The following is a 19,086-nucleotide window of genomic DNA, read 5'->3' on the forward strand; positions in this document are numbered from 1 at the left end:
TCAATTTTGCTATATATTTACTGTAGCCTCATGGAATTTGTTTCTCCATGCTTTCTTAAAACAACTTCAGAGAAACATATAAAAAAATACTCGAGAACCTTTGCAGAACCAGCAGGAATTACATTTTCCATAGACTTGTCTGTATCCTTCATTGTTGCTATAGCTTGGTAATACTGCCTGGGGTAGATACATAGTTGAAGCATTCAGCAGCCTGAGAAATGCAGTAATAACTTCCAAAATGGGACCGTGCTTGTTATTTATTCTTATTTTAGAGACATTTCACAACTTTTTCTTAGCAAAGTGAGATTTATTCCTAATATTATGCTAACACCTACTGTTGCTGCTGGATGAGCCTATTATTTCTGATTACTTTCTCTGTCAGGAAATGGTCAGTAAATTTTCATGATCAAGAATAATCTTGAAATCAATGCTGCTTTTTAGTCTTTTTAAAAATCAAAATCTTTTGTGTGCTTTGAAAAGTGTCTTGGAAGTTTCCTTCATCATTTCTGAAATAGCTACGTCAAATTATGATACAAGTAGAAAACCAAAAAACATTTCTGTGGTTATTGCATGAGTGGATGGTCGTTCCACCCCTGCTGTTATAAATCCATTCTGTTCACGCACGCAATGTTGGTTATATCGTGTATCATTGGAGACCATCTTCCTTGTAGCCTGCTGCACTCCAATATCTAAAAAGATTCGATAGTCAAATATGGTTCATGTTTTAGGAATATTGAGATTTAAGCAGAAGTTTTCAGCATCCTAAAACAGACTCTTCCTCTTCTAAGAGATGGATTACACTGCATGTCTATAATTGTACATATTAAAATATTCTCTTTGTCTAAGAAAGTTAACGGGTGAATAATGGACTTCATTCTGCCAAAGACAAGAATGAATGAAAATTTGCAATGTATAAGTGGACAGAGGAATTTTATCATTTTATAGTGGAAGGATAATCTGTCACTTCATTTTTGCCCTTTGAAACCTGATGCTTTCCCTGGAGTTAGGATGGCCATAGCAGAACAGCACACATGCTCTATATCACTACAGGCCTCCCTGACAACTCTGGGATGTGCTCGTACATAGGAAGGGCTCTGAGCAGTTGTTTGAATCCTTTCTGGATACCTTTGGGCTGATAAGGGGTTCCCAGTGGGGGAAAAAAAAAAAAAGTTGCCAAGCTCTTTGGCATACTTTTTATCCTAGCTGACAAGCTACTCCTCAACTCCAGGAGAGCTTGATATCTTTAAGACAAGCTACAGTGAGATTTCCTACTGGTTGGCCCCCAAGACATGAGCTCCACTTTGTCATCTTCTTACATGTTGTTTTGGGGAGGAAGATTTCTGACAATCATGCAATCTATAAGGTTGATGTAGTAGTATCTGTATGAATATTTCATATTATAAAGCAGTGGCTACACCTGTGATTTCCTTATAATCCCAAAGTTACCAGGCTATTTTAAACAAATGAAATGAGTCTTTAATATTAATAGCAAAATGATTAAAATTATGACACAAGATAGCATAAAATGACTCAGAAGTCAGTCTGTTTTCCACTGCCAGTTTCAGTGCCCATAAGCTCCATTGAAAGGAGGAAGAACAGAGCTTTCAGCATCCCAAAGCGATTCCCAGGCTCCGTGCCTCACCCTGCTCCCAGGCAGCCACAGCCAGATGCTGGCTCTCACCACATTCCACACCAGCGTGCAGGTGTTCGGCAGCCAGGCCAGGAGACACTTTCTCACGTACTAACAGGTTTCCGTGAATCAGTGTTTCTTTCCTGCAAGCTGACACCAGCTCCTGCCTCCCCCACTTACACTGAAATAAAGTAAAAGAGTTCACCTAATATCCTATTACCTGTGCCTGCATACATCCTTCATCAAAAAGGCCATTCTGAGCCTGGCATGCCTGAACACGAAAATACATTTATAGATTTTATTGTATTTGGGGCCTCCGTCACAGACAATATTCAAGCTATATTAATCGCTGCACAAGGATCAAACATGAAGTCTGTACTCCAGCAAGCTCACATACTAGCTAGAAGGCAGGGGACAGATACTACACGAAACAGTGAAATAATAGTCATCCATATCATAGCCAGTGATTTATTTTTTAATGAGTGCAGCTAAAACCTGAAAACCAACTGTTTCTTGGGTCTGTGACTTAGTCACCCTTATTTACTAACACATGGGTTCCAGCAAGTGTGGGAGCTGCAAATCTTTTTTGTGTGTGTTGACAGTAGCAATATGCGTCTTGCCAAGATTTTTTACCACATGACAATATCTTAAAATTTGGGACTGTACAATTCATCTTCCTAATCTATTCATTTATGTTTGCATAGACTTTTTCTTACTACCATGAGAAGAAAGCTTTACTCCACAGGAGGACGTAAAACTGTGCTTCTGTGAAATCCAGCTGCATGTAAATGAGAAAACAGCTCCTCAGGAACTGCATCCTCTCATTTGGTTAAGAAGGTGTGGAAGTTTTCCAAAAATGTTTTTGAGGCACTGCTGCAAATTCAGAATAGGAATGGAAAATCATTTCCATTTCCCTTTCATGGGAAAGAAAAAAAAAATCTTTTTTCTTTAAAGGTTCTTATTTTAAAAATCTAGTGATACTTTCTCCACTTAGAAATAAATGTAAGTGGGTAAAGACTACAAAGAGTTCATTACTGCTCCAGGAACAGCACAGGAAAGCTGTGTTTTGGTCAGGCCCACTGATGTTAACTAAAGACAGTGTGTCTGCTATCACTGACAGCAATGCTAATTATCTCTGTTTGGGTAGGGGCCCAGCAAGGATCCCAGCCAGCCCTTCTCATGTGTAAGATAACACCAACAACAGAAGAGTGACTGCAGCTTTTTTCCCGAAGAATCACTTGTGTGCTGTACCATGGGCTGCAGTCTTGTGCTGCATAATCTCTTCCAGAAGAGCCTACACACAGCCATACAACCTGTTCTTCTTGTCTGACAATGGCAAGTGAGCAAAGTCTGCCAAACAGTTTATTAACTTGTGTTAGAAAGTGAGTTATCCCCTTTTCTGTGACTTTAGATCCAAAATCACTTCAGACAAAAGGTAATGGCACTGAGGATAATGCATACTCTTTTTCCCACTATGTTTGATCTGGGTTTCTCAGTTTGAAATCAATGTGTCCTGAAAAGCAGCTACTTTGTTAGGTGAAGCAGATTTAAAACAATAAATATTAATATATATATATTGCCTTATCTACATCTGACATTCTTGTTACTCCTCTGTGTAGACATGATTTAATCTCACCATCCTCTGTTCTCTTGAGGAGAAAATTACAGTCCATTTCTCCTTTGATCTGTCAGCTTGGAGCAGCTGGCAACTTGTCAGCACCCCGTCTGCAGATGGACATTTTACTGCTGAGAGTAATACCCCAGCAATCTGTACGTACTCAGCCTTGACAAAATGACTGCGTAATCAGTAGCCAAGGAATCACTTTTCTTACTGCTGTTGTGTTTGAGTATTCTTGCAAATTCATACTCCACCTACTTCCCATTATTGCAGGTTCTCTTAAGCAGCCTCCGCATTACAGAGAAACAAATCCTTGAAGGTGAACAATAGTCTGACAAGCAATAGAGATACTTCCTAGCTTTCAACAATACCTGCTTAAGTGTGTGCTTAAATTCAAACCGTATTCTCTTTGTAGCTCATGGAAGCCATGTGTGTGGTCTTGGAGGACTGAGATCAGTTGAGATGTATTGAAAAGGAGCTGTAAGTGGTGGACACCTTGCAAAGATCAGGAGAAACAAAGTGACATCCTGTCCCATGTAACTAAGAATGTGGAAACATTAATAAAATAATAATGTATGTGCTGAATGCAAATCTTAATGAAATTGGTGATTTAAAATCACAACATTTTTTTAAATGCAGGTTTCCAAGTCTCATTAACTTCAAACAAGAGGATTCATATTCTGTTTAACTAGACTTCACATTGAGCCACTTTTCATTTACAGTATATTCGTAAAGGTAGAAGCAGCAGGGAGATGAAATGACTTCATTTACTGGAATTACAGCTTCTTTTATATAACACGTTAATCATTTTATATATGACAACCTTATGCTTAATGTTGCTGGAATACTCCTCATAAAACACTATTTTGTGAATGCATAGACTCTCCTACTGAGCGCATAACAGCTTTCAGCGGATGTGCTAATCCAGTTTGAATATATGTAGTATTTAATCTTAATTATGATGCTGAAGTCTATACAATGTTAATTATTCATTTTGCATGTTCCTCGCACTTTATTGTAATTCATAATTTCCTTAATCAAAATGTAGCTTTCAATTATAACTGTAAAATTTGGATGAAACCTGCCTGGTAAGCATAAGCAGGCTTTTTTTTTGTTTAGATTTTAGTGTAAGATGACAAGGGGAAATTCACTGAATTGGTGAGAAAAGTGTTGAATGAACAACATTCAACCCAGTAAGCAGCATCTCCTCCAGCCCTCAGCACAGTGCACTGCAGCTGCTTGAATCAGCAAGGATTCTTCTGTTGACATTTGCTAAATCCAAAATCTCCAGGCCTGAGAGCACAGGGTGATTTTTAATCCGGCATTCTTGCCTCTTTTTCATCAGTACCAGAGTGTGGTAAGCTTCTGCAGGTAGTGTAGTGCATATTTCTTTGAAAAGTTTTCAAACAGGATAAGAAGAGTGCCGTAGTACACACAAAAAAATATTAAGCAGAATTAAATAAGCCATTACAGTTTCAACATCCTTCACAAAATGTATTAAAACAGATGAGAAAATATAGCAGAAAAATAAGAGAAGAAAATAGTAGTGAGGGTTACTCTGAACAGAGATTAGGAGTAGAATGTGTCTCTTTTTTAAAGTATGACAGGAAACAGAGTAACAATTTTTAAAACTGCTGCTTTTTATATAGAATATAGGCTTTAAATAATAGCTACGTGTCAAGTTAGTGTGTTGGGAATGCTGAAGAAGATAGTGTCATCTCTCAGTTGCATCACAGAATGGAATATTTATATGGCACAGCAAAATAGCAAGTTCTAGATTTTCTGGCTTTTGTTTCATTTTAAATGCATGTATTTTTAAGTGGCAAAGTACTCAAAAATGACTGGAGTGCAGTATTATAAATGCATATGTTAGCAAGCAAGTCAGAGATACATGCTCTCTTTTCCTTTTTATTCTTTCTGGAGTCCTGGAGGAATAAATTCAGAAATACATGCTCAGGGTTCATATTATCATCCAGAGAAGACTAAAACATATATAGTCTCATAAAGGAAACCTCTGTGTCTTGGCAAGTATATTCTTGCAAACCCTTGCCATGCCAAATTTACAACAAACTATTGATGAAAGTTACTTGTGAAATCACCAGGGAGGAAATTACATCTTTTTAGCCTGAAAGATATATTGGCAAATATGAACTGCCACACAGGCTTTGATATGAGCTGCAGAGCTGCACTCCTCATCTGTCTGGAATGTCATAGTTCAGTAGCTACACCTTTGGTCAGATGTGCTGTGGCAGATCTCAGATGACTCAAGGAATATATCCTGTCTGATTAGTTATGTAGTCATGAAATGACCTTTAGAAGGGAAAATAAAAATTCTAATGGAAAAAAATTAATCTGTGTCTTAGGATCTATTTTCCTCATCTAGGATTTGACACTTCATTTTTGACTTACAGATAGAAATACTCATGTTCAAAATCCCTGTATGGGCAAAAGAACCTTGTTTATGTACGCCTGTTCTCCCCTCATCACCTGGGACTTGCTGAGACAACCAACTCCCATGTTAACACATCACCAGTATTCAAGAATGATCTACTTATAAAAGTAAGCAGGAGAGGCTGGGCACAGAGAGAACCACAGGAAATTGTTAGGCAGACAGATTTGTTGTTTTCATGAGTAACCATTACAAGTGTAAGCCAGCCAGACCATCCCTCTGGTTGGGATTCACTTTTCCATGAGATCTCTGCTGCAATAATCTAAAATTGGCTGGAAATTTATCACCTTAATAATGCTTTACCAGTGAGACATCATTACCCAAGGTTCTTTGACCTGTGTGGTAAGACATATGTATCATGACTCCATTCCCTGGAACCATTTTACATTGCAGTTTTAGCCATTTGGTACCTCAGAAGATTTTTCACATGCAGTTGTAATATCTTGCAGATGATACATTAGTTCTTTCCTCGTTTTTTTGGTTTGTTTGTTTTTTTGGTTTTATTTTTTTTTTTATATTTCCATAAGAGAAAAGAAATGTAACCCATAATAAAGGGATATATAGCGGGTTATGGCTGGAATGTGCAATTTTTAAACAGCTTTGTAAAAATAGATATTAATGGTTAATATTCTGCATTTTAGAGGCTTTTGCAAAAATATTGGTATTCCAGTGATGCTGCAGACTTTCATAAAGCTGTTGTGACATTTAAGAAATTAACTGTGAATAAATCAAGGATTCTCTGGAATACACTGTGGAAGTGCAGACCAATTGGAACTGTAGCAGTCATAAGCAAATAGCGATCACTTGTTATTTTTTGGACAAGTTGATTTTGTTTATGTGTAAAATCTGAAGTACCTAAGCATAGAGTGCATTTTACAAGTTAATATAAAAACTAAAAATAAGAGTTTTAATACATTTCAAGCTTTTACTGTGTTCTAGAAACCTTGTTCTTTTTTGACCTTTATTGTTCATGGTCCAAGTATACAATCGCTCGAAATACATCTACTGTTTCCAGCTTCCAATCACCTCTACAGGATTTATGCACGTTACAGTTCATTTTACAGACAAGGGGATACAACCTTGACCAAAGAGTGTGTTTCGCTAATGTCCATTTTACAGGAGGTTTTAAATTTTTTTATTTGTCTCCTTTAGAACATAGTGCTTCTATTCTACAATTCCCACTGATGTTTAAGAGATGCATTTAAAATGCATTTTAAGTTTCTTTAACTAAACAGCTTCAAACCTATCTATTTAAACCATTTTGTTTCTTCTTTAAAATTTAATCTCTTCCATTCCCTTCCCATTTTCCTAAGTCATACTCTTCTAAGGTTTGACCCATAGCATAACTGAAGGCAGCAGAAAAAATCAAGAACAATAAAGCCCTTTCAAGCTTTTCCTAATGTTGAGTTCTCTTCTGTTGTCATTTTCATCTTTTATTATTGTCATGGTCTGTTTCCTAGCTCTCCGGTATTTGTGTGATTCTTTGCTTCTCTTCTTTGGCTCCCTTCCATGGTTTCCAGCTCTTTGTGATGTTCAGTGAGTTGATCATCTTGTGAGATTGTGCAGAAAGGTTAGTGATTGAGATATATATATATGATATCATAACAAGACTAAAGCCTGTCAAATGAGTTATGAGTTACAAATTAAGGACTTAGAGTTTTATTTTAGAAAAGATGACATAATTTAAATATTAACACAGATTTTGCAGAACCTGGTTGACCTGGTTTAGAAAACTATGGGAGAGTGGGCAAACTGAGAAGTATAATTAATGGCAAATCACATTAATTTACTGTCACAAATAATTTATGAGTAGTCTTGGCCATTTTGTTTGTTAGGTGTATCAAAATGTTAGCTGAAGGATTTATGGAGATTATTTACACCTGTGGTCTGTTTGCAAATTTTGCAGTATGATTGTTTACTGTCATTAGTTGTGACATATGATTATTCACCTAAATCACGTGATATTTCTTCTTTCTTTAATGGATTGTTGAAAAAATAAGAATCATGTGGCTTTTGTTTGATATTCACCTAAATAATAAGATCCCTACTAACCTTTTCCTAAATATATAGGGCAAATTAAATTACTGGTACTAAATAATAACTATGGATGAATAATGCCATATTATATGGTGTTGAACTGACTCTAACAGGAGATACCAGGACTATATTAATCGAGTATTTAATGCAAAAATGAAATTGTGTTTCAGAAGAAACAAATGCACCTTGTTTATACCCTATTCAAAGAAGATAGAGATCTCCAGTTTGCTTTTAAAAATAAATTCTTCTTTCTCATAGCTGTCTGGCACAACCTCACTACACTGACCTGACTATGGTTCAATGACAAATTGCAGTGTCCTACATGAGAAAAGAGTAAGTCCCAAATCCCCCAAAAAGATTATTTTTATATTGTATTCAAGTGATCTATCATCTGAGACTAGCAGTAGGTAAACTGCTATTGTTTTTTAACTTACAGTCATACTTGATAACAATATTTTAGTCTTTCAAATGCTATAAGCTAAAGATCAAATATTTAAACCACAGTGGTAATAAATAATATGACATCTACAGAAATTGAGGTGTTTTATGTGAAAATGTTTCATATGATTATCAAGGAAGTAGTATTTCCTTAATTAGGCTTTTTTAAACATTTAAAGATGTTTCTTTATTGACAAATACATAGCTGTGTTCTTTAAAAAAATTAAATATGTAAAAACTATACTGAAATTACATTGAGATAAAGGACTGGACACAAAGATTGCATGACGAGGGTTGTACAGTCTGTGTTCTATTTTGTTTCAACAATTACAGGTTTCACTCCTCTGAAGTCCATTGATTTTAAAAATACACAAAAATATCAGAAAATATTGTGATATACTTCAATATCTTTTTGTTTTTTGCTTTTTGTTAGCTATCATCTTTTTAGTTCTATTTAATCTTTAATGCTGAATGATTGACTGACACTCAAATTCTACATTAAAATACTACATTCCTCAGAGATGTTGGCTCAGTTCTAGTTTTGAGCTTCCCCAGGAGATGCAGTTCATTACTACCTCCTGGAACTCTGAAATAACCTGATAACTTCTACTTTGTGGCATGGATTGTGCAGTGTAGCATCATGTTGCTACACAGAGACTTGAGGTTTTTCTGCACACATTTGGAATCTGAGGCACCACCCTGTTTGAGAAAATGTGCATTGCAGAAGTGATATATGCTCATTATTTTAGGAGGACATTGGCAGCATTGCAGAGGAGCATGAGCAACTGACTGGACAAGAAATAGAAAGTATGAAAGCAAAGTTGTTCTCTGCTTTTTCAAAAATGGTTTATAAAGATGATGCAGAGGAAAGAGGAATTGAAACACCCCACCACTGCTCATGATAAGAAAATCTTGCAAATAGGCCAGAAGGAACACAGTGGCTATCATCTCAAACTATGTAAAAATGCCAGTTGTGTTCAACAATATAGACTACTATCCAGCAGGTGGGACAAAGCCAGTTAGAGATTTGCTTAAAAGCCTTTTTTATGGGGATGTTTCACTTCACATTAAAGACTTCTTTGTCAGCTGAAGGGAATGATGTGATAATTCATGCTATTTTTATGCTTCATAGATGTCTCACTTCAAAATACATTCACCATTAAAATAACCTATATCCTTACAGTCATATACTTTGTACGTCTCTCCTCTACTACACATGGAAATATATAACCACGTGTATAATTTGAGGTTAGGTGTTCCTGAGATGTATTCACTCAAATTGTGAATATCAGATATCTAAATGGATTAAGACTGTTACTCAGAGTATGTTTTGTATCAAGAAATATTTGATATGCTGAAAATATTCGTTATGACACCTCATAATTTTTTTGGTATTTGTACTTTGACTTGAAAGCAGAATATGCAGAGGAATTTCTTTTGTGGGTATTTAAGTTGCTTTCAGAACTGACTTTCCATAGTATTCAAATCTTTGATACTTCTGTATCAAAACTATAGAACTACTCTGACCGAATATTTGTGTCAAAATCCTAGCCCATCATTACTGCAATTGATTTTGTTAAATATTCTGTCTTTTATAATCATTCCTACCTGTTCTTGGATTTAATACTACGTGGATTATTCAGTAACACTTGCTTATGCATTGTGACACTAAAGACCATAAGATTAAATTCAGCATGCAGTCATGTAACAGAATTATAATTTGTACTTGAAAATTAAGCACTTGGGAGTGCTACAGAAATACTGCTCTTAAAATGTTTCATTATATCTTTTATAATATATCTTTTATAATATCTTTTATAATAATCACTTTTAAAAAAGATAAATTTGTGTTCCTATTTGTGAGCATTCCAGAGCTGCAGGTTAACAGTCAAGGTTTATGGAGGTTTCTCTGAGTATTGCCAGTGTATTCCTTGCTTGACTCTAAGCAGTTCAGCAGATTTTCTTAATTCCAATTTAACCAATGTTAGAAATTTAGCATTTTTAACATTTGCCTCATTATGAGAGTGACAATATTTGGTGCAAAGGACTCAACATTCAGCCCAGTAATTGTGTTAGAGGGTTTACCTCAGACTGGTTTGGTTCTGTGAACTGAACGCCTGCCAGCACCACTTCAGGTACCTTCCCAGTGCACATTGTCTGCTTTAGTTTCGACATATTCTGTGATTTCTCTGCAATGCATGAAACGAGGTATAGTTTGGAGACTGGTCTCAAAAGCAACTGATTCAAACTAAAATGCTGACATCAATACTCACCAAATAAAAGACACACATTAAATTGCTTCCAGTTGACCACACATGAGGATGCTGGGAAGGTTCAAAACAAGCTCTGAACTCCTGAGTTTGTCCTCTGCTGAAAGTACAAGATCTTCCTCCTTGTTAAGAAGGAACTAAAGAGTTAAAATCTGGCAGAAATTTTGTTGGCATAAAAGGGAAATGTTTTCAAGAGTACAGACATCCAGAAAGAATGTTGTAAACCAAAGCAGCACTATTTCATTGTGGCACAAGAATGCCTCTTAAACATTACTCTTATAAAAGGAATCCACAATGGCCATAACCCAATGGATTTTTATTCCCAAATGAAGGACAGATACATTGACAATAGATATGGAGCAAATCTCCCTGTGGCTTTGTTTGTAGCTAGGAATAACTTCAGATACTGGAATGTAATTTCTATTGCCAGTTCCACACACCTGGAACCATGGAACTCCACTGATGTGGGAGAATGCGGCTGTACCACCTCTGTTCTCAAACTATTTGGGAAACTAATTGTTTCCTAGAAAAGAGAGTTGAAATATCTGAAAATAAACTAGGATTCAGTTTTATTTCCAGTCGTCTTTTATTTCATTTTTTTTGTCAGGTACAGGTACTCTTTGTAAACAATTTAAAGAGTTCTTACTTGCATCGGCTTGTGCTCAGTATGTATTTGCTTTTAACAATGATATGAACTTTAATAAGCTGGTACCCGTAGTTTGTGCCATGTTTCTTCAAGAGATGAAAGCATATAACTAAAATAAAAAAGAAGGTCACAGGATTTTAACTGCCAGCCAGAAGCAGAATTAGTTATGTTAGAATGGTTCCCGTTTTATTTTTTTTTTTACTAAAGAGAAAATAATGGCTTACTTTAATTTCCTCAGCACTGTTCCTTTATTTCAGAACTTCTTTCTTTTTTCTGTTTTTTTGGTGGGTTTTCTTTGTTGTTATTGTTATTGTTGCTGTTGTTTTGGTTTTTTGTTTCTGGTGGGGCATGTGGTATTCGTTAAGGATGTGCAAATCTGAAGACAATACACTGCATATTCTTTGAACTTCTACCTGGATTACAAAACACTGCCAGCTTCGAAGTACCAAATGCAAAGTTACAGCCTCATGCTCACTGACTGTGTCCTCTTCTGTATTGCTGGCAAAAACATCTTGTTAACAATTCATGACCATTTAGATTTAGTATCCTGTTCAAAATAGCTGTCACTGCCTAGGTCTGAAACAGGCAAAACGGAGGCACAAGGCTACACTGACATCTGATTAAGCAGAGATAAATCCACAGACCTACCCGCAGTTTTTACACACTCCAAAGATCCAAATAAGTACTTGCATATGTATTGGAACTAATCCTGGTTTGTAAGTGAGCCACATCAGCAAATCTTGGTAGAAATTGTCATGGAAATGTCTCTTTTATATTTGGTTTGACTTCTTTTTAGTGAGTTTGAATAACATTTTCACAAAAATTAATCATTTCAGATCCTACTGATAGTAACAGATTATTCATGTATCTGAAAGCAGAAAATATAGCAAAACAAAACCCCCAACATTTAAAAATAATTGTTTTTATCTAACATATGTTTTTAACTAATATTTGAAACAATATTTCTGAGATTATTTTATATGATTGCCTGTTCAGAGTAAACTACATAGTAGAAGTATGCCGAAACATGTTGTTAGCATCATACCTCTAAAATTATAAACTTATTTAGTGTTTGCTAACAAAATTGAACTAAATATCCAGGATGAGACTATCTGACATTGAACTTGAAAGAAAATTTGTCTTACTGTTAATACTACTAACAGATATCGATAGGTAAGAAATAGAGTAGACAATTGGAACATACACTTGGCATCATTAAGAAAGGAATCTTGCCTCCACGCCAAAAAGTTACTGAATAAAGCTATAAAGGACTTGATAACCGTGGACATTGTCAAAGGAGCCAGCTGATCGTTAAATGTTTAGTGCCTTTTCCAGCTGCACTGCATGAGGGATATATGTTTAATATATTGGTGGGGGCTGAGACTGCTGCTACTTAAAGCACAACAGCCTCAATCTGTGTGTGCATGTAAAGCTATGAGCTGTTGCGTTTATAACAGTCCTTGTAGGGCTTGCTGGTTTTAGCAGTAAGGAGCTCCTGCAATATCCAATGCAAACACAGCACTGGAGCCTGGGGTGAGTGTTTGAGTTCAGTGTTGTTATGGGATCCTTAGCCATTAATCTCTGAGCAATACTTTGTAGGCTGTGGCTGTAGCCTCTTTGGAAGAGGCAATGGCCCAATAGCTTTCTCCAGCAGGCAGAGTTAGTTATGCACTGCTTGATCCATATACTTGTACTGGTTGTGTTCAGATACATCAGGGAAGTTAACTGTCTCTGTGTAAATGCTGGTTAAGTGAGAACAAGCATTGATGAGCATTTTCTGAGGTGTAATATTTTAGCATGCTGATGAGTAAGGTATGTTGAACTTGCATATATGTACTGATGTTATACATGGAAAATACAAGCTTTGATAGATTTGTCCAATGATAATTTATAATTTTTTTTTCCCCCACAAACAGATTTCAACTTCCCCTCCCAAACTAATAGCACTTTTCAGAACATAGGAAGATTTAGATTAGCAATTTCCAGAACTATTACAAATTGAAAGGTAAGGAGTTGTATTTAAATCAGCAGAAAGAAATTATTCAATGCCTATAATGTTTTTTAGGAATTTTTTTGAAAAGTAGGATTCTTATTTTTTGAGGTAATAAAGATATTCATAGTCCACATGTTAAGATCTTCAATTTAACATGGAAGTGAACTAAAAAGATCATTTTACTCTCTTTGAATTTGCATTGCATAATTGCATTTTAATGAGTTAACTGCCTTTCACAGACCTAAGATGAATTTAAAACTAATAGCTGAACCCTTGCCATGTGCTGTTCTAATGTGGCTTCAAAGAAAGACTCTGTTACCTACAAATTATATTGTTGATTTCAGTGGTAAGAGTAATGCATACAGTCACAAAAATACAAACATTTAGAATATTAAAATGAACATTTACAAAGTACCACTTTTCAATGCCTTCTATTTATGTCCCAGTTTCATCTCTGTTTCCAGAGACCAAGAGTAATTGTGAAGCAATTGAGGAACTCTCTCAGGTAGCCATGCTAAATTTGGATTGTCCTGCTCCCAGAAGCAGAAAAGGACATTGTCTCCTTACATGTATGATGTAGGCACCCTTTGTCTTTTGCAATTAGATATAAGAAAAAAATAATAACAGCAGCCTTATCAGTAAGGTTTGGATAACTTAAATAAAAATTTGGTGCAGTCTCCCTCTCAAAGGACTGTGCTTACTCCTTCCCCAACAAGTCAGCTAAATTAGAACAATTATCAGGTACTGCAGAAGAGTTTAGATAGGGGCTTTGCTCTTTGAGGTAGCTCTTAGCTCTGTCTCAGGAGATGCCAGACAATGCACTTTGATTCCATATCCTCCTTGGATTTTCTAAAGGATTTACAAAAGTTTATAAGGAAACTGAGCAGCCAGGGCAGTAGAGGGAAGATCATAGCTTGACAAATAGCTATTAAAAGTTAGGGACGGCAGAGCAGGAGTAAATGGGCATTGCATATGATGCAGTTCTTGCAGTAGGTTACAATTGGTCAAGCTTGCCATCTGGCTTCAGCCAAGACCTGTGTTGTAATATACATTCATGAAAGAACTGAAAGGGGGTCTGCAGTGAGGCAACAGTTTTATGGCTCGTTTCAGAGTAGTAAGGGTGAGCACTAGCTGTGAAGAGTTTGAGTGGAAGGTCAATAAAATTGAGGTGAAATTCATCATAACTTGAGTGGTGCACATAGGAAGAGATTCTAATTCTCATATATATATATATATATATATAAAATATAAAATTGGCCTCCAAGTAGACAAAAAAATCCCATATCTTCTTCCAGAATCCTAATAATAGGTAGTTCTATGGAAAATCCAGGTTCAGCTGTCTCCAGGAAAGCAGGGCTCCATTATACGTAATGAGTACTTAAGAAGACAAACACCACAACTCCAAATATCTCTCCCTTCCTCCTTCTTCCCCAGCTTTTATTGCTGAGCATGATGCCATATGGTCTGGGATGTCCCTTTGGTCAGTTGGGGTCAGCTGTCCCAGCTGTGACCCCTCCCAGCTTCATGTGCACCTGTCATGGTTTAAGCTCAAAGGGCAACTGAACACCAGGAAGCCACTCCCTCACTCCTTCCCCCTCAGGGATGGGGAGGAGAAAATAAAACAAAAGGCTCAGGCATTGAGACAAGAACAGGGAGGGATGATACACCTATTATGGTCACAGACAAAAATCAGACTTGATGGGGGAAGAAAAAGAACATCAATTTAATCTGAACACCACCACCACTTAACTTACCAATCAGAGTAGGACAGTGAGAAATACAACCACATCTTAAAAAAAAACCCTTCCCTCACTCCTCCTTTCTTCCCAGACTCAGCTTTGCTCCTGATTTCTCTACCTCCTCCCCTCCAGCAGTGCAGGGGATGGGGGCTGCAGACAGTTCATCACACGTTGTTTCTGCTGCTCCTTCCTCCTCAGGGGAAGGGCTCCTCACACTCTTCCCCAGCTCCGGTGTGGGGTCCCTCTCACAGGAGACAGTCCTCCATGAACTTTCTCCGGTGTGAGTCTTTTCCACGGGCTGCAGCTCTTCAAACTGCTCCAGAGTGGGTCCCTCCCGTGGGCTGCAGCCCTCCGAGCAAGAGTGCTCCAGCTTGGGCTCCCCTCAGTGTCCTGCCTTCTTTGGGCACAGCCCCCGCTCCAGCATGGGGTCACCCCCAGGCTGCAGGTGGCATCTGCTCCACCGTGACCTCCCTGGGTGCAGGGGCACAGCCCTGCCCTCTCACCCCGGGCTGCAGGGGTCTCTGCTCTGGCACACCTCCCCCCTGCCCCCCTCCTTTCTTCCACTGAACTCAGTGTTTGCAGAGGGGTCTCCCTCACCACTCCTCCTCCTCTCGGGTTCCCCTCCTTAGATATGTTATCACAGAGCCACAGCCACCATTGCTCACTAGCTCAGCCTTGGCCAGAGGTGGGTCTGACTTGGACCTGGGGGCACTTTAAGAAACTTTTAGTGGTCCCTTTCCCCACTACCAAAACCCTGCTACACACAAACCCAACACAGCACACCAGCCTGCTTGCTGGTAGGGCAGTGTGAAAGGCAGAAAAGGCCCTGGTTCTGTGTAAGTGCTGCCCAGCAATAATAAAAACATCCCTGTGTTATCATCACTGCTTTCAGCATAAATCTAAAATATAGCCCCATACCAGCTACAATAAAGAAAATTAACTCTCTCCCAGCCAAAACCAGGACAACTGGATAGGAGTAAAAATAATTAAATACTGGTTGACTATAATGAAAGGAATAAAGGATAAAATATCAGTATATGTCTGAATAATCCAGGATTTGCTTACATCTTGATTACTGTGTGCAGGTTTAGTCCCCTGAACACGGAAAGTGGGTACTGAAGCTGGAAAAGCTTCAGAGGTAAGAAGCAGGAGTAAAGTGTTCTCTGGAAGAGTTTCCTTACAGGAGATGACTGATTAGGCTGAGACTCTTCAGTTTTGAAAACTGATTAGTAAAAATCAAAATCAGAAGAGAGCAGGTAGTGAACTGGCTCAGAAGAAATAAGAGGTTCTTTATATAATGGCTACAGGACCTGTAGAAATCATTGCCAAAGGATGTTGCACTTGCTAAAATTCTAGAAGTATCTTGAAGGAATCTGAGATAGAGACATAAAAAGAGAAATCAATTGAGAACTGATATATAGAACGAAGCCCATCCATCTAAGGAAGTCCTGCTTGAAGAACATGCAAGGGGGAGGTACCTGTTTATCCTAATTCTTAAGTAATAATTAGTGATCAGGATACTGAGCTACATGGACCTTTGGTTTTCTTCAGTAAGTCTTTTTTCTTCTGTTTCTCATACCTATGCAACTACCTGCTCAGAAAATGAAGTCTTTTTTTCAGGAGATGAACGACTTGTGCAGTACTGTTCATTCTAGCATAATCATCTGCTAACATGTCTGAAGAGGTGTTAGACCTCAATAAGATGTCATTGAGGACTAGTAGGCTTGGAGTTGAGAAATGTGTGCTGTAGTTGAAATGCTTTTCTTTATTTATACTGTTAAATACTTTGTATTAAGAAGACCATCTAATGACATAATTAATCAGACTCCCAAAAGAAAAAGCATGAGTGAGGTTTTTCCGTAGTTTATGTGAGTGTTTTGTGTTGTGGCATTATAGGATTCCCTGCCAGGATATATGAAGGCACCAGGTTTGGCATCGGAGAAGTTGTCACGGGGCCTTAAACTACAAAACAGTGCATTCAATTGGAAAGTACATATATAAAAATTTTGTTGCTGTGCTCCTTTCACCAAGAGGTTGTTGAACTACGATTACTGCTGCTTTTATAATAGAGTGTACTTATAAAATAAATACTTCATAAGTTTCCAGTTGACTTCTATAAACCAACTTTCATAAGCTGAGATTTGAGATAAACGCTACTTGTACTTCATTTTACAATTTCCATGTCTTGCCTTACCCTGAGTCAACAAACTTTTATCTTGGCTTGGAGTCATCCACAGACATATAGGTTAAAAATTATGAAAATCTGGAAGATGACTTCACATGTGGGATTTATATTTGCTAGGTATGGATGGAAATATTTTAGTCTTTCATAAACTGCCATTGCTAATTTGTGGTGGTGATGTCATTAATTTCTTTTTGAGGGGGTTTGTTTGTGATTTGGGGTTGGGATTTTTTTTTGTATTGTTTTTTACATTTTACTGCAAACTATGCTAAACTCTTGTTTTAGAGCAAACGTCACAGAACACATCTGGTAAGATGGGGCTGGTTTGTGCTGATTCATTCTCTGCATTATTGCATCCAGTGATGCTAAGTGGACAAAAAGGAAATATGAATAAGAATGCTAAGATTCAGTTGGCAGATGCTTATGTTAAACATGTCTGATTAAATCTTGTATTAAAAGGCTTTCATGGTCTTTGATTTTTAGACTCAGTAGCACATCTCTATCTCTTTTATGAGATCTAAATTATCCTAGTTATTAGTGGTTTTAGAAAAATGCAAGTTTAATTGCAGAAATAATCATATGCTTCCGGTATTTATTTTTCTCATTACCAAACATACCACAAACCCATAATAGTATACAACAGGAACATAGGTATTTCCTGATGTTCTCATGCCCAAGTACCTTGACTGTTAACCTATTTGCCTGGCTGTTTAGAATGTGGAGGGGGAAAAATGGTATTTGAATCACAATATCATAGATTAAAGTCCTTTATAAATAAGAAGGTTGCAGTTAACAATTCACACGTTGAATAGACTTCTGACTGGAGATGATCACAGAATAGTTTGGCTTGGAAGGGACCTTAAAGATCACCTAGTCCCACCCCCCTGCCATGGGCAGGGACACCTCCCACCAGCCCAGGTTGCTCACAGCCCCGTCCAACCTGGCCTTGAACCCTGCCAGGGAGGGGGCAGCCACAGCTCCTCTGGGAAACCTGTGCCAGGGCCACACCACCCTCACGGGGAAGAATCTCTTCCATCTATCTAATATATATCTACTCTCTTTCAGTTTAAAACCATTACCCCTCATCCCATCCCTACGCTCCCTGACAGGGTCCCTTCCCATCTTTCCTGTAGGGCCCTTGTTGTAGTTTGAGCTCAGAGGGCAACTGAGCACCACGCAGACGCTCACTCCCCCCTTCTGCCGCAGCACTGAGAAGGAGGGAAGAAAAAGGCCCAGAAACTTGAGATAAGGATAGAGAGGGATGACTTAATCATTTAAGGCGCAGGCAAAATAACCCATCATTAGTGGAAGGAAAACAAAGAACATAAAACTTAATGCAGGCACTAACAACAACAACAACAACAACAACAACAACATGTAACAGACAGTACAACCCTGAGAGAAGCATTACCACATCTTGAAAACACCTTCTCCACCCCTTCTTCTTCCCAGGCACACCTTTGTTCCCAATATCTCTACCTCCCTTCCCACAGTGATGCAGGGGGCAGGGAATGGGGGGTGCAGTCGATCTTGCTGCTTCTTCCCCCTCGGCAGGGGGAACTCCTGGCATTCCTCCTCTTTTCCAGCACAGCCCGCCTCTCCCAGGCGACAGTCCTCCACAAACCAGCTCCAAAATGAGTCACTCCCATGGGCGTGTGGTCACCCATGCGAGTTGCAATCCTTCCAGTGCTGAACCACAACAGCAGGCCGCCTTCCCATGGGGTCCTGGCCTTCCTTGGGCGCAGTCACCTGGGTCAGCGTGAGGCCCCCCACAGGTGGCAAATTGGTATCTGCTCCACCGATGACCTCCGGGGGTGGGGGGGGCCCTGCCATCCCGCCATGGATACGGTGAATCTCTACTCCTGTGCACCTCCCCACCTTTTCCTCTTTTCTTCCTCTGACCTTGGTGTTCACACACATGTTCTACTCACAGCTTCCCCTCACAATTCCCACCACTCCTCCCAGGTTCCCCTTCTTAAATACATTATCACAGAGGCAGAGATAATTGGCCTGGCCTTGGTGCAAAGGTGGGTCTGACATGGAGCTGGGGGAGCTTTGAGAACATCCTCATGAGAGGCCACTGC

The sequence above is a fragment of the Athene cunicularia genome (genome assembly GCF_003259725.1).
Source record: "Athene cunicularia isolate RWA chromosome 13 unlocalized genomic scaffold, athCun1 chr13_part1, whole genome shotgun sequence".
In the NCBI taxonomy this organism is placed as follows: domain Eukaryota; kingdom Metazoa; phylum Chordata; class Aves; order Strigiformes; family Strigidae; genus Athene; species Athene cunicularia.